Here is a 13967-nt window from a genome sequence, read left to right as displayed (position 1 = left end):
AGAACACCCTTTACTATGTTGTATTGTTTGGAATGCTTTTAATATAATTCTGATGGCAAATATGCTTTCCTAAATGTACTACGCGTGAAATTGAAAAGCTTAAAAAACCAATTTGTTTCATTAAATTTTCAGTATAGTATTCGACATTTTTTTTTCTACAATTTTTTTCACATCTTTTTTAAAAAAAAATATGCGCAAATAGTTATAAATATCCCTTTGGTATAAAACCTGTTGGCATTGCTTGCTTATAACGACAGTTTTTAAATACCGTTAACCTTATTTTTATTACCTCTTTTTTATTTATTTTTTCATAATATATTTATTATCTGTTATATCAAAAGCATGAATAAATTTGAAACGAATTATATTCAAATACCAAATACCACACGCAGCTAAAGCGATTACAAACGGGTTGAAAAAAAAATAGTAATCAAATAAATAACTATTAAGGGAGACAATTGAAAATTGCAGCTGGAGATTTAAGCCAAAAGAAAATGTTTTGCGAGTGCAGATTAATGCTGAAAGAGGATTTCAATAACTGCCACTAAAAATAAGCGTTTGCACTGTTATATGGTTTTGTTTTTGTTGTTGATTTTTTTTAGAATATGAATGGAAATTGTTTATACCTTGTGGTGTGTTTGTATATTTGTTTACCAATATACATATATGTATATGTATGTAAGTATGCTTTATTATATTGCTGCTTAAATGCCGTTCTTACTTAAATGCTATTTAAATGTTTGTGTATGTGTATGTACATATGTATCGGAAGACTTTATTTAATATAATGATTATAACATATATATGCATTTGATGATATTACGTTACTAATATGCGTGTATGTATCTATATATGTGATTTCAACTTAATTCTTAATAAATATTATATATTGACTAATGCTTACTTCTTATTGTACTTACATATGTGTATGTGTGTGTGTATATATTTGCTCTTAACTGCTAATACGTATAATTCTTGTTCTTTTTGTAATTCATATGTAATTCCGTGGTATTGTTTTTGTTGTTGTTTTTTCAAGTCAGTTCACCTGCAATTGAAACAATCATTATTTATCATTAATATTAATTATTCTTTAGTTATTAGTTTGAATATTTTTCAATTGTATTGTTGGCTGCATAAAAGCATATAAAAGCGCTAGTTAATTTAATTTAATTATGGTATATACGGCTCTAGATTTATATATTGATGCAAAATGAATTAGCTATTGTTTGTATATCATTGCTAGTATTTTTTTTCGATTTTTATTTTTTTTCAAAATCTGCGCATATCAGCCACCGCACTGCGGTCTAGCACATGGTGAGCGTGCACACAAACACATATTTGATTTATGCTTTTTTTCAGCAATTTTTTTCTCGATTTGTGCTCAGCGATCCATCTAAATGTGCGTGCATATGACATTGTCAGCTAATTAAAATCAGTTAATTAATTTAATTATATTTAATAATTTATATTATTCGCATGCGAAGTGCATCATTGTATGCTTGGTTAATTTTTAATGCCGATGTAATAATACTTGGAATGTTTGTGAAAATGATGTGAAATATGCAGGCTTAATGCATGCATACATATACTTCCACACAAGCATTTCAAGTCGTTCGTCTGGAAAAAGAGCATTCGAGCTTTGTTGTGCTAATAATAATTAATTTTCAGAGAAATCTAGATTGCATTGTAACACATGGGCTAAAAAGTCTCGGGCCTAACAGAGAAAACACGGCTTTTTTTGTTGGCTTTATTCATCAATATAATCTATATCAAGTGCAAAACAATTCTTCCAGCGCCGCTCTTTTATTTCAATACCACTTTTGTAGAATCATTTGTTTTTTGCCTCAAAATAAGCCTCAGTTTTAGTGATATCCTCTTCATTCGAGCGAAATTTCTTATCGGCGAGCATTTTTTTTAGGGCTGCGAACAACCAACAGACGCTGTAAGTCAAATCTGGAGAATGAGGTGGAAGCGGCAGTAATTCAAAGTGCAATTCATGCATTTTGGTTATTGTTTTGATTGACTTGATACTCGTATGCGGTCGCTTTTTTACAATTGCGGACTTCAAATATTCCAATAACGCTTTATAATAGTCACTATCGATGGGTTTTCCCAATTTTCTTGTAATTCATTCAAGATTTCGTCAAATAACGAATGTTGAATTCATAGCAACATGTTTTTAGCAAATTGCAAGTGTATGAAATTGACTCGGTTACACCCGAACCTATTCTTTTCCTTACTTTTTTAATCATAATGAGCACTGCATATAGCTAAATGAAATCGGTATAGACCGTGAGCTAATCCCCATATTCCGAACATAATCACTTCCAATTCTACGGATATATCAGTATGGTGGAGTATGCTTTTTAAGAAGTCAGTTTCGAAGTTTTTCTTTATAGCTTTAAGAACCACCCTAATGACCATTGTTCAAAATATAAATGGCGCTGTTAGGAAATGTATAATCATGTTGAGTTGCATGCGTTTTTCTGAACTAACAAATCTGAACACTTGACGATTTAAAAGTATATACTTTTCATAATGTAAGTCTTTCAATTCAATAACATTTTATACAAAGGAGTATTTGTAGATACTACAAACTTAAATTCACTCGTCGGAGAAAAATGTCCAGATAAAAAGAATCTTCTGCGAACTTGTAACGAGTAACTAGTTTAAGTAGCTATGTGTGGAGTAAATTATGCTCAAGGCCACGTCAGTAGTATACCTAGCGGGTAAATCTTGGAACTGTAATTTGCATCGGTACTATGAACGTGTGTAGGCCTCGGCAGGAGAGTAATGACTAGGAGCTTGATTGCTCAATAATTATAGGCGGGTCATGGTATATGGACTGATATGCAATGGTTGTGATAATGACATATTTCTATTCCAATCTTTTAACACCATATGGCGTAACTCGTTCGCATTCTTACAACGCGAATATAAAGAAAGGCATATATTGGAAAATCAATAGATTTCTTTTTACTAGACCTTATACTTTCATTGTTAGTCTTGGCAGGCCAAGAAGAAATTTATACTTCCATTTTTGATAAAAAAGCGTTCTTGAGTTATGATATATATTCCTGCGGAAAGAGTTCTCTAAATTTCTGACTCTGTAAAATGGCTCTAAACTTTAAAAAAGCTTTTGGCAGCTAGGTATGTATTTTATAAAATTTCAATGCGCACCTACTTCTTCTATTTCCTCTTTATTGACTCTGCATCAGCAATCAAAAAGTTAGTACAGTTTTACTTCGGTAACCCCAAAATCAAATGAAATTGTGTTTTCATCAATTGCATACCTCTAATTTTGATGTTAAATATACATCACGCTCTGAGAGGCGTCAATCGAAAACGTTCACGGTCGAATAGCGAAGGGCCGGCGTGAATAATGGCAAAGCCAGGATTGATGGCTAAGAAGGTTTTACTATACAAGTATGCTTCGTACAAGTATGTCGTAAGAGGAGACTAAAAGCCAAATGCACTATGACTGTTATTATGTACCTTGCTCAGTAATATCAACATAGTATGTCAGGAATAGTGCTATAATACTCAGCTTGAACTGATATTATAGACTTCAAATGAAAAAGCAAATAAAAACGACATTTGAAGTTCAAGCGACAAATGTCACCAGTCATTGAAAAATGGGTTGCTCAACTGGCAGTAGTTTCGGCTACGCAGTCTTACCGGAGACTTTCTGGTACCACGGGGAGCAGAAAGCAATTGGATTTCGGTCCAATCTGCTCATTGGGTTATGGCTCCTTTGGGGAGATTCGTGTTGGCTGTGCTTGAAACCTAAATGCAGGAAGAACTGAAAATTCAGCCTAACTGTTTTTTCAGTTCTAAAATAAAGTTGCAAAAAGCAACTGGGTTCCGTACCCGAAAACGAAAGAGGTTTTAGGTCGGCCTCGAATCATACCAAGATGGTAGTGTGGACCCAGACACACTGCCACTGGTATCCAAATAAATACTTGCAAATAGCTCGTATTGTTTGGGGCGCTTATCAACGCATTATATTGATACGTTGTGTTTTGGAACACCGTGGGGTAAGGCCGTCGCCGGCAGGTACTCACGTAAATCTACAACGAAAGTTATACAAGTATGCTTTGTGGGATTATCAGAAAATCATCATCAATCTACGGTGCTGCTTCTATACTACCAAACTCTTGCTTCCGCCCTGTGAATGCTACAATTATCCATCTGAAAGTTGCATTCACCCAGAAGTGGGCTTCCAACAGGACAGAAATTGTGTTCCTTCAGGACAATGCTCCGAAAGGTTGAGAGTTTCTGTATCTGACACCAACTGATTACAACCTTTTCCTCTCTATGGTGAATGATATAGCTGGTGAAAAATACTTCTCTTGCGCTTTTAAGATCGACTGTTCTAGTTTTTAGTCAATATGGATGATGGCTTCTATGAGAGTGACATTATGAAATTATACTTTTAATACACTTGCAACATGTTGCGATAGAGTATAATAGTTTTGTTCACCTAATCGTTGTCTGTATCACCTTAAACTAACCGAGTTAGATTTAGGGTTATGTATATATAAATGATCAGGATGAAGAGACGAGTTGAAATCCGGGTGACTCTCTACCTCTCCGTCGGTCCGTCCATCTGTGCAAGCTGTAACTTGAATAAAAACTAAGATATGATAATGAAACTTGGTACACGTATTCCTTCGTAAAAACGGGAGGAGGTAATGGGACCACTGCTACGCCCACAAAACACCATTAAACGAATATTGACTGCGGCCACGCCTATTTCTCATTTGACACAATTTTAAATTCTATCTGATTTTTTCACTTTCCAGTATACAAATTAAGCACTAATGAATGAATCAGGCTAAAACTTTGCACGAATGCTGCCTTTATAGGGTGCCATGGGTGCTTATGATCAAAAATTACCAAGTCTTTCTTTCAATGACTTTCGTTATTCTAACAAACTCTATGTTGAATATGTCGGTCAGTGTTTGAGTTATATACTTGTAAAATTGCTTGAAAATAAGTTCTTAAATATATTTGAGCAATGCCAAAAGTTAGTGAAATCCTCCCAGAGCTTTACTGCCCTCAATATACCCTATATAATGATTTTAGACTTCCCAGCTGTCTCTCAACCGTTTAGGTTGGTCAAAATGTGTGATATTTTATTGAATTTAAGTGGACAAGCTTTCTTAAAAATTATGTGGTTCAGCGCTGAATATAAATGTAATTGGTTAAGAGCTTAAAATAATCAATTCCGATCGTCTGGTTGACGTTTTGCACATCAACCTCTTCGGTTAAGTTTATGGCAGATAAATCTCACTCGAGGATGATTTTAATATAATTTTCGCTAATAATAAATAATAAAGCTAATAAGACACAAATTCGATTGTAAACCATTCAGTTTGTTCGAACAATGAATGTAGAATTCTTTGGCAACATTTTTTGAAATAATATTTTGCCAACACCTGTGGGTGTTTCCAAGAGTATGAAATGTTCGGTTGGACCCAAACTTGTCCATTCTTTACTTGTCAATCTATGTTTTCAAAGAAAATGTTTTATGATAATATTTTCAAAGGAAATTTGCCAAAGACGTAATACTTTCTGCAAAATCGTTGAAGTTTGTCTTATCATATTCTTTAAAAAATAATTTGTGTAACTTCAAACTAATTTCTCTGTAATCAAGTCTGGCATAAACGGTGTAATAAAATATATTTCTATTTAAATTAATAACCAGCAATTGTTTCAAGTTAATACCAAAATCCTTTTAACGCCACAGTGATTAAAGTCTGTTTATACCAAAATAAATGAATAAATACATATATAAATATATAGATGAATGAATGAGTGAATGAATGGAGCTTAATCAATTTTTGTGGATTTGCTGAAATTTTATTTTACGATGTACATTTAGTAAATTCGCGTACCACATATCCTTTCACAGGCCACACACACATGCACAGACACACAAATCTATACATATATCACTTTGTATAAATACATTTTGTGAGCGCGCACAAACAAGCAGATTAAGTTTCGCAGCTAGATATAAAAACCAACAACAACAATAACAACACCGGAGTGGCAACTGATGCGCACAAAAAGCCACTAAAGGATATCGAAGGACATGCGTGTATGCGCGTGAACAAATGCGACGCTTCAAAGCTATACAGATGTATACGCTGACAAACGGATTGCAGATTACCGCAGACACACTAAAAACAGATGCAAGCTTGTTTGTATATATGTTCGTGTGTATGTGTGTGTGAACGCTTAAATGATTGTGCAAATACAAATGTAAGAGGCGGGTTGGGGGGTGGTGGGTTGCGTATGTGTTGTGATTTCAAGCATATTTGCATGTTCGTTGTACGCTAAGGATGTTCAAGATAAGGACACAGCTGAACGGCGAAAGATAGTGTGGCGAAAGCTATTGGAATAGTTTATTACAGAAAATTTTTCAAGCTCATTTTTCAATTACCCGAAAAATAGTAAACAAACAGAACATCAAATACAAATGCGGGTTAGTGAAGGCAGCAGGGAAGAAAGCGGGTAAAAAGACAGTGAACAAAGTGAGCAGCAAGGAAGTGGCGAAGTTGCGCAATTCCAAGGCGAAAGCGAATGAGAATACGAACGCATATGCGAGTGTTTCGGTGATTATGCATGAAATGCAATAATTTTTGGTTGACAAAAATAAACAACGAAAAAAAAAGAAAATGGCAATGAAAAACACATGAATGAGAAATAACAAATATTTAAGGGATAAACGTCAAATAAAGAAATTGAAAATTTGTATTTGAATAATAACTTGGTATGTATATTAAGATGGCACTTAAATGTTGTGAGAAGATATATTTTATACAAATTTTGTAACCTCAATAGACTGATTGACTTTAAATAACTAATGCTATCGAAAACGAGAAAAACGTGTATCTCGGCTACAACGAAGTTAAATATCCTCAATCTCAACACACTACAACAAAATCTGAAAACATAACCGGCCAATGGCTTGCGGTTTGGTCAACGGAAAACGTTTTCCTAGTTATTTATAGTCACATTGTTTGATGTAAACAACCTTCAAGCCGAATTAAGATTACTTAATAGGGAAAAATACTCTTTGATGAAGGTCCAAAATCGATTTTGATCGATCAGTTTAATTGGAGCAATTTGTATGGTAGCTATATTCTGTAGTAGTCCAATATCGGCGGTTCCAAAAATGAGCAGCTCCTTGAGGAGAAAAAGATATGTGCGGAACGATATATCAGACGGACAGCAATCGCATTTGAAATTGATATATATATTTTTATATTCTCGCAACATGTTATCACCTAACGGTTGCTTGTATCACCTCAAAAAGCATATAAAGTGCCATAACTAAGTACTACATTAAGATACAAAACTTTAATTTGGTACAAAGGATCATAGCAGAGAGAAACACCTGTAAGCTAAATTTTTTTAATTGGTCGTGTGCCCGCTCGTAAATGGTTTAAGAAGAAATACTCTTTATACTCTGTGAAAATGGTTTCAAACAAATTCGGTGTGCAACTCAAACACTTTTATCATAAAGAAATCGGATGACAACCACGCCTTCTTTTCAAATAACAAACTTTAAAATCTACTTGAATATTTCTCCTTACATTGTATAAATCAAACAACAATAAAGTTATCAGAATAAAACTTAGTACAAATAGTGCCCTCAAGGAAATTCATCTAACGCCCATTATCGAAATCGAAGTATAACTTTTCATGGATCCAGACACCAAATATGTGAATCTCAGTGCATGTGGCCGAACATATCGTTCAATCTGTGAAGTCTAGTATTGAAATTCGGGAAGAATATTTTTTTGATGACAGCATGACCAAAAATATTTTCGAGCTTCCGGTAGACCTTATACCGCATCCACCAGTCAATACTTGTATGTAAGAAATCTTAATAAAATTGCGATGAAATCTTTTTCTAATAACAATGTGTCCTCTTGCCTAAAATTCATGAAATCAGAGCAATAATTCCCCATATCCATACATATCTAATAGTCGGATTTTCAAACACTCGTTTGATTTATGTTGTACATTGGTCAATCTGTGAGGCTTCTTATTTGCAAGTTTGCGAGAGTATAAAATATTCGGTTACCTGCGAACTTATTACTTTCTTACTTGTTTTTTTCTTTCATTTGGCCTTCTGTAACTCATGTATGTATAGGGTATGCCAACTTTACGCCGTTAGGTAAACATTTATAAGAAAATTTGTTTACATTTGAGACATTGTTTGAGGTCGTTAATTGTCCGAGATTCGCCGTCATAGATTTTGTTTATCAAAAAATTATATAGAAAGAAGTCAGAGAGCCAAATCAGTACATCTAAGTAGGTTGTTGTGATTCAAGCGACTGTTTGCCGTGTTCTGAGCAGCATGCTCTAGATTCCAAAAATTATTCTAAATTCATCGCACACTGGTTCCACCGACCCTCCACTACTCCTTTTGCATTAACGAATTCGATGAACCCAATTTTTGATTTGTCGCAATTCTTGAGCGGTTCTTTGTCTAATTGCCACTTGAACATCATGTAAAGAAAATGTACGCTATGTATTTTCAACAATTCGACGATCGAAAAGTTGTAATTGGAGAGCGATTATTTTGATAATAAAATTGAACAATTTGTAAACGTTGTACGTGCGTTATTTTTTATCGACTAGAGTATATTAGCAGTTTGATACTAAAACCTCGTTCATATCAGTTTCAAGGACCTCCCTTTGTAATTGATATTCAAATATTTAAAATAATGCACAATGAGCATATATTGAGTTTGAAATAACTGTATTATGAAATGTGTATGTTAGTATTCTAAACAAAAGAAAATATCTCGAAAAGCACAAAGCAAACTGCACTTTTGCTTCTACAAATGTCCTCTGTCTCACACAAAAGCCCTGACTTATAATATTTACATTGAAAGAAGTATGAAAGGGCTAAGTTGGTTGTTCATACTCTTGCAACTTGCAAGGACCAAAGCCGGGAAAATAGCTTCAGGTGATGCAAATCTTTATACTAAAAGATATTGCGAAAGAATTCAAGATTTATTGTTCGTCGAAATTGTTAATGAATTACAATCAAATTTGACATCTTATTAACTTGTATTATAGGTCGCAAGCTCACTTAGTTTTAAAAGTATATTTTACTTCCGTAAGCAAAAATTATATTAAAATCATCTTTAAACTAGAAAATATATAAATAATATATTTTAGGTTTGAGCTTGTTGCATTTACCTTTGACAATGCTCAAAGTTTTGAGTTTCATTAAGTTACCTCAGATACTATCACCAAAATATATATAGTAATAAAGTCAACCGGATGTTTGAAAATCCTGATAATAGTTGTATGGAGCTAGGGCAAGTTTTCACCCGATTTACATACATACACATTATTAACACGCTTTTTCATTTTAATTAAGTTAACTCTCATATTTACCGATATATGCAGTATCAAGTCAGCTGGAAGTTCGAAAATTTTTCTATTAGGTATATAGGGGCTAAGGGCAGTATTCATCCGATTCAACCCATTTTTGACATACAGCCAAACAGGTATCAGGAGGATACATTCATTGCTACTTGATTTGCATACTGGAAAGTGAAAAAATGAGATGGAATGTAAAATTGTGGTCTTGGGAAGTAGAGCCGACTGCAGTCCGATTTCACTCATTTTCGCTTCGTAACATGGGAATTTCAGGGTAGTGTTATGATCCGAGTTTCGTTGAAATTGGTCGAGTAGGTCCTAAGATATGTGATTTCACCTTAATTTGACACCATCTCATATAAAACCCTTTCGTACCATCTTGTAAAATTTCATGTCTTTGCCACATTTATTTATTGATTTGTCGCACTTTCAGTAGTTTTTTAACAAAACCGTTATATGAAGTGGGCGGAGCTATCATACGATTTCATAAATTTTCACATTGTCTGTAGGGGAGCCGAAAGGAACTACTGTGAACGAATTTGGTTAGTACAGCTTTAATGGTTTAGAAAATATGTATATTAAACCTATTAGAGGGTCACGTCCACTTTTTCATAATATTTCAAACAACAGATGCAATTCGTTGTTCAACTAACAGTCTTGTATCTTATTGTGGAGCTAAGTTATGACACTTTAGAGGTTTTCGATTAATGCCGTTTGGTGTGGTGTGGACGTGGCAATGGTCTGGTTACGCCCATCTGCAATACTTTCTTATAGTGCAAAGAAATATGTGTACCAAGAGTCACCCGGACTTGAACTCGTCTCGTCATCCTGATCATTTACAAATTTAAAACCCTATATAAATCTCGATTAGTTTTAGGTAATACAAATAACCGACAGTTGCATCAAACCAAACCAAACCAAAAAATAAAAATGTGGGACGACTATATAATATATTTATTTCCCTTTCATATACGATATTATAACATGGCAACAAGCTGCTCCTGGCTTACAAGGAACGCTGAAACGAATACGACAAAAAATGGAACAGCGTATACATAGTCAACAGTTAGGCTCGAGGATGCCTGCATCACATGTTAAAGACTTTTCTCCTGCTGGCAGCCACCTGGTCTGCATGGGAATTAAATAAACTTTCGTTATGGCACAATAACCACCACAAAAAAACGTTCATAAACAGTGCTGAAAATCATCATTTTTTTCATTAGAGAAATAGCAGAGCATCTCAACATATCTCATAGATACATTTTTTTTAAAAACCATTCCAGTCGAGGCTTATAACAAAAGTATAAAAAATTGGATTAATTATTGGCAAGTTTGTATGGGCTCAGAGCCGATTTTGAAGGCGATAATAAATTATTAGTACTTAAAAACGTGGAAATCAGAAATTTTTTCTGTTCGGTATTGAAGATTTTTAGGCCGAATCTTAGGTATAGGCGATATAAGCAACTTTAAGCAGAATTTTAAAAACCTTTAAAGGCAAAGGAGCTAAAACTGTTAAAAAAAACCCAAAGTATAAATTTTCGACTTTCTGTTGCATAACTTATTATAAGGATTATAGTTTAGTACACATTACTTTAGTAGATCTCGACGACGTTTAATTTGCGGTTAAACCCAGTGAAATAATTCTCTGAGGTAATCGCTTGGTTTCACTAGTGGTTGAGTATCGGTATCTAACTTCTATACAATTTTACGAACTTCTAACTTCGAAAACTACTAAAGTTATTGGAACTAAGTCTTAATGGCGTTCAATTTTCTTCTTCTCCATTTCTGTCAAATGTTTGGAAATCCTTCGCTTTAAATGGTGCTTAATTATGAAAAATATCGTAGTTCCCATAATACTCAGTAGTGGTCCATTAACAGATGATAGTTGTCAGCAGCAATATTGTTAATATTTTCAAACTTCCGACATATCAAATTGCCATTCTTATTCATATATGTATAATGCAAGCTTAAATCTATATGTGTGCATTCTACTGTAAACCGAGATAATCAAATGGACATATATACACGACAGACAAATGGAAGCATTCAAGTACGTCGGTTAAGATGCTCCATGCATTTTTATTCTATTCAAATATTTTCAAGTGCATGAGAAGGAGCGCTCTATTTACATTATGTATATATGTGTGGCAATACATGTGTATAGATGCAGATATGACGAGAATATCTGTTGACAGCCGTAAAATCGTGCAGCATCGTAATCGAGCGCTTATGGTTGCAAGGGTATCTTGGAGCGCATTTGTTTTGACCTTGTGTGCCCTCTATGTTAGGCTATGCATATTTTTGCTTAGTAAAATATTTAAATGCAGCGCGTAATTTTATTTTCGGACTTGGATATCTAAAAAATTTTGTGTTTGCTATTTTTTTCTAGAAGGACAGCACATTTATCAGCCACAATTTGAGTCAAAATCTAATATCTAAGTTTAGAGGTTAGCATAAGTTTTAAAAATTATTTATGTTTAGTAGTACCCTTACATAATAGTCTCTCTTAAACTTAAAACACAGTTATTAAAGACTCAGAGTTTCATGAGTTCTGTTGAAGATTGAATTTGGGTTTACCAAAGAATTAATAACTAAAGAACTTGTCGATAAAATCTTCATATGTTAAATGTACTATTGGACACTCGAAGAATGAAAGAGCAAAATATATGAAGTTCACACTAATAGTTTTTTAAATATATCCACACGTTGGGTTACAGGAATGCTTTCGCCTGTTAGTTATCGTAAGATCTTGTAAGTAGTGCTTTGTGATCTGGCTTCATGACAATATATACGAAATCAATAATGGTTCACCTAATGTTTGTTTATAACACCTGAAACCAATCGAGATAGATATAGAGTTAAATATATATATAAATGATAAAAATATAGATATAAATGTTTGTCCATCAGTCCAAGAAAACATGATCGTTCAGTGTTTCGATCTGAAAAATTTCTTCGGATATGGTAGCGCTGCTTTCCTGCCAAATTTCGTGAAAATATCTTGTAAAATAAAAAAGTTTTGCATACAAGAACATACAATAAATGAAGAAACTTTCATAAAAGAACTGACAATGAAGTTATCGGACAATTTTGCATAAATAGTGGTGAAATTGGACTTTTCAAGCCCCCCGTGCCTATACCGGAAATTCACACAGAATCTCTACCCGTGTGTCAAATTTGGGTAAAGTCGAGCCTATACTCTCCATAGTGCTCATATACCGAAAAAATAAGGTTTTCGAATTTTGAGATGGCTTTAGGGTGTTACATGGTTTTCACATCTTCAAAAAATCGATTTCCTTATTGTCTTCTTTAAGTCTACCATATAACATCTCTAGAATATTGTCCTAAGTGCTCAAATTAATTCGAGTAAAAGTTTTGAAAATACATCATTTAAAAGTTGCGCGCTCGATTTCAGATATATAGTCACTTAAAACTTTAGACGTGTTTTTCTCGGAACTGTGGTTTCAAAGTCGGTTGTCAGGTATAATTTACAAGGTCTTGAACAAAGGATTTCTTTTTGGTCAATTACAACAATTTAAAAAAAAACGACGACACATTTGTGTCATAATTTGTATTTTTTTCTAAATGCGTCTGTCAAATAGAAAATTTTCACTTTTTTTTTCTTGGTCCAGTGCCTAGTTTGTAGTCTTAAATGAAACACATACTTTTTGCTTTTTACTTCGGATGTTCATGTAAGAAGTTTTGCTGAAAATGCGGAGGTATATTTTTTCCGAGGGACTTTCGGAAATGACGGCGCAATGACCGACATTCTCCTTTGTAAATTTCACAAAATATGTATCTTTGGACTAATAAAAAGTTTTAATAAAATATTTAATTTTAAAAAAGAAAAAAACACCGTTTTTTGCTCGATGAAACCCATGTAACCCCTCAAATTGTATAGGTATATCGGTCAATATGTAAAATGTCTTAGCAAAATTAAATGTATATGCTCATTTAATTTTGCTATATATCAGATAGTATAATGTCGTTTCGGTTGGTCAAAAATGAGTGATATTTTAATGAAATTAAATAGACAAGTTTTCTGAAAAATTAAAAACTTTCGCATTGAATACGATTTAGTCCAGACCTTGTTCTAAAGCTTATATCCCTAATATAAAGGTTTCCGATCCTCTTGTTGATGTTTTCTTCATACTCAATATATTAAATATATATTAACAGAATAAAGCTCTTATATAGTCTTAATGCCCGATGACGCCCCTATCGCAAGAGTTAAACATTCTCGTCAAATCTTAAGTCGAATTGGACACGTAACTTTAACCACCTGTGAAGTCAGGCGTGTCTCAAAAACCTACATATATGGTATACACCAGTGAATATTGCATAGTATTTTGGGCATGGAAAAGTTGTTGCCGCGATGGGCGGCGGACAACAAGTGCAACTGTGAGATTACTTCACAGCAGTGTTTGACGCTGTTTAAGTGTCGCAAGCAGTTTCAGTGACCATTGTTGAAATATGACATTACTGGTACATATCTGAGTCTAATAAATAGTTGAAACAGTGAACTTCAGCTGTTTCTAAGTGGACGTTCCTGC

At 33.8% G+C, this 13967-nt stretch overlaps 1 protein-coding gene across 1 annotated transcript in view; it reads right to left on the bottom strand.

Moving 5' to 3' along the window:
• Positions 1-668: 668 nt before the first annotated feature.
• The window catches only part of DIP-lambda (Dpr-interacting protein lambda), a 72074-nt gene continuing 58775 nt past the window's right edge, over positions 669-13967 (bottom strand). Inside the window, exon 10 of the mRNA XM_070106372.1 lies at positions 669-1045. The gene's annotated coding sequence lies outside the window, so the exon portion shown is untranslated. The remainder of the gene's footprint in view (positions 1046-13967) is intronic.

This window comes from Bactrocera oleae, chromosome 3 (assembly GCF_042242935.1).
Source record: "Bactrocera oleae isolate idBacOlea1 chromosome 3, idBacOlea1, whole genome shotgun sequence".
In the NCBI taxonomy this organism is placed as follows: Eukaryota; Metazoa; Arthropoda; class Insecta; order Diptera; family Tephritidae; genus Bactrocera; species Bactrocera oleae.
Note: the sequence above shows the minus strand (reverse complement) of the source record. Positions and strands in the feature narration are given on the sequence as shown.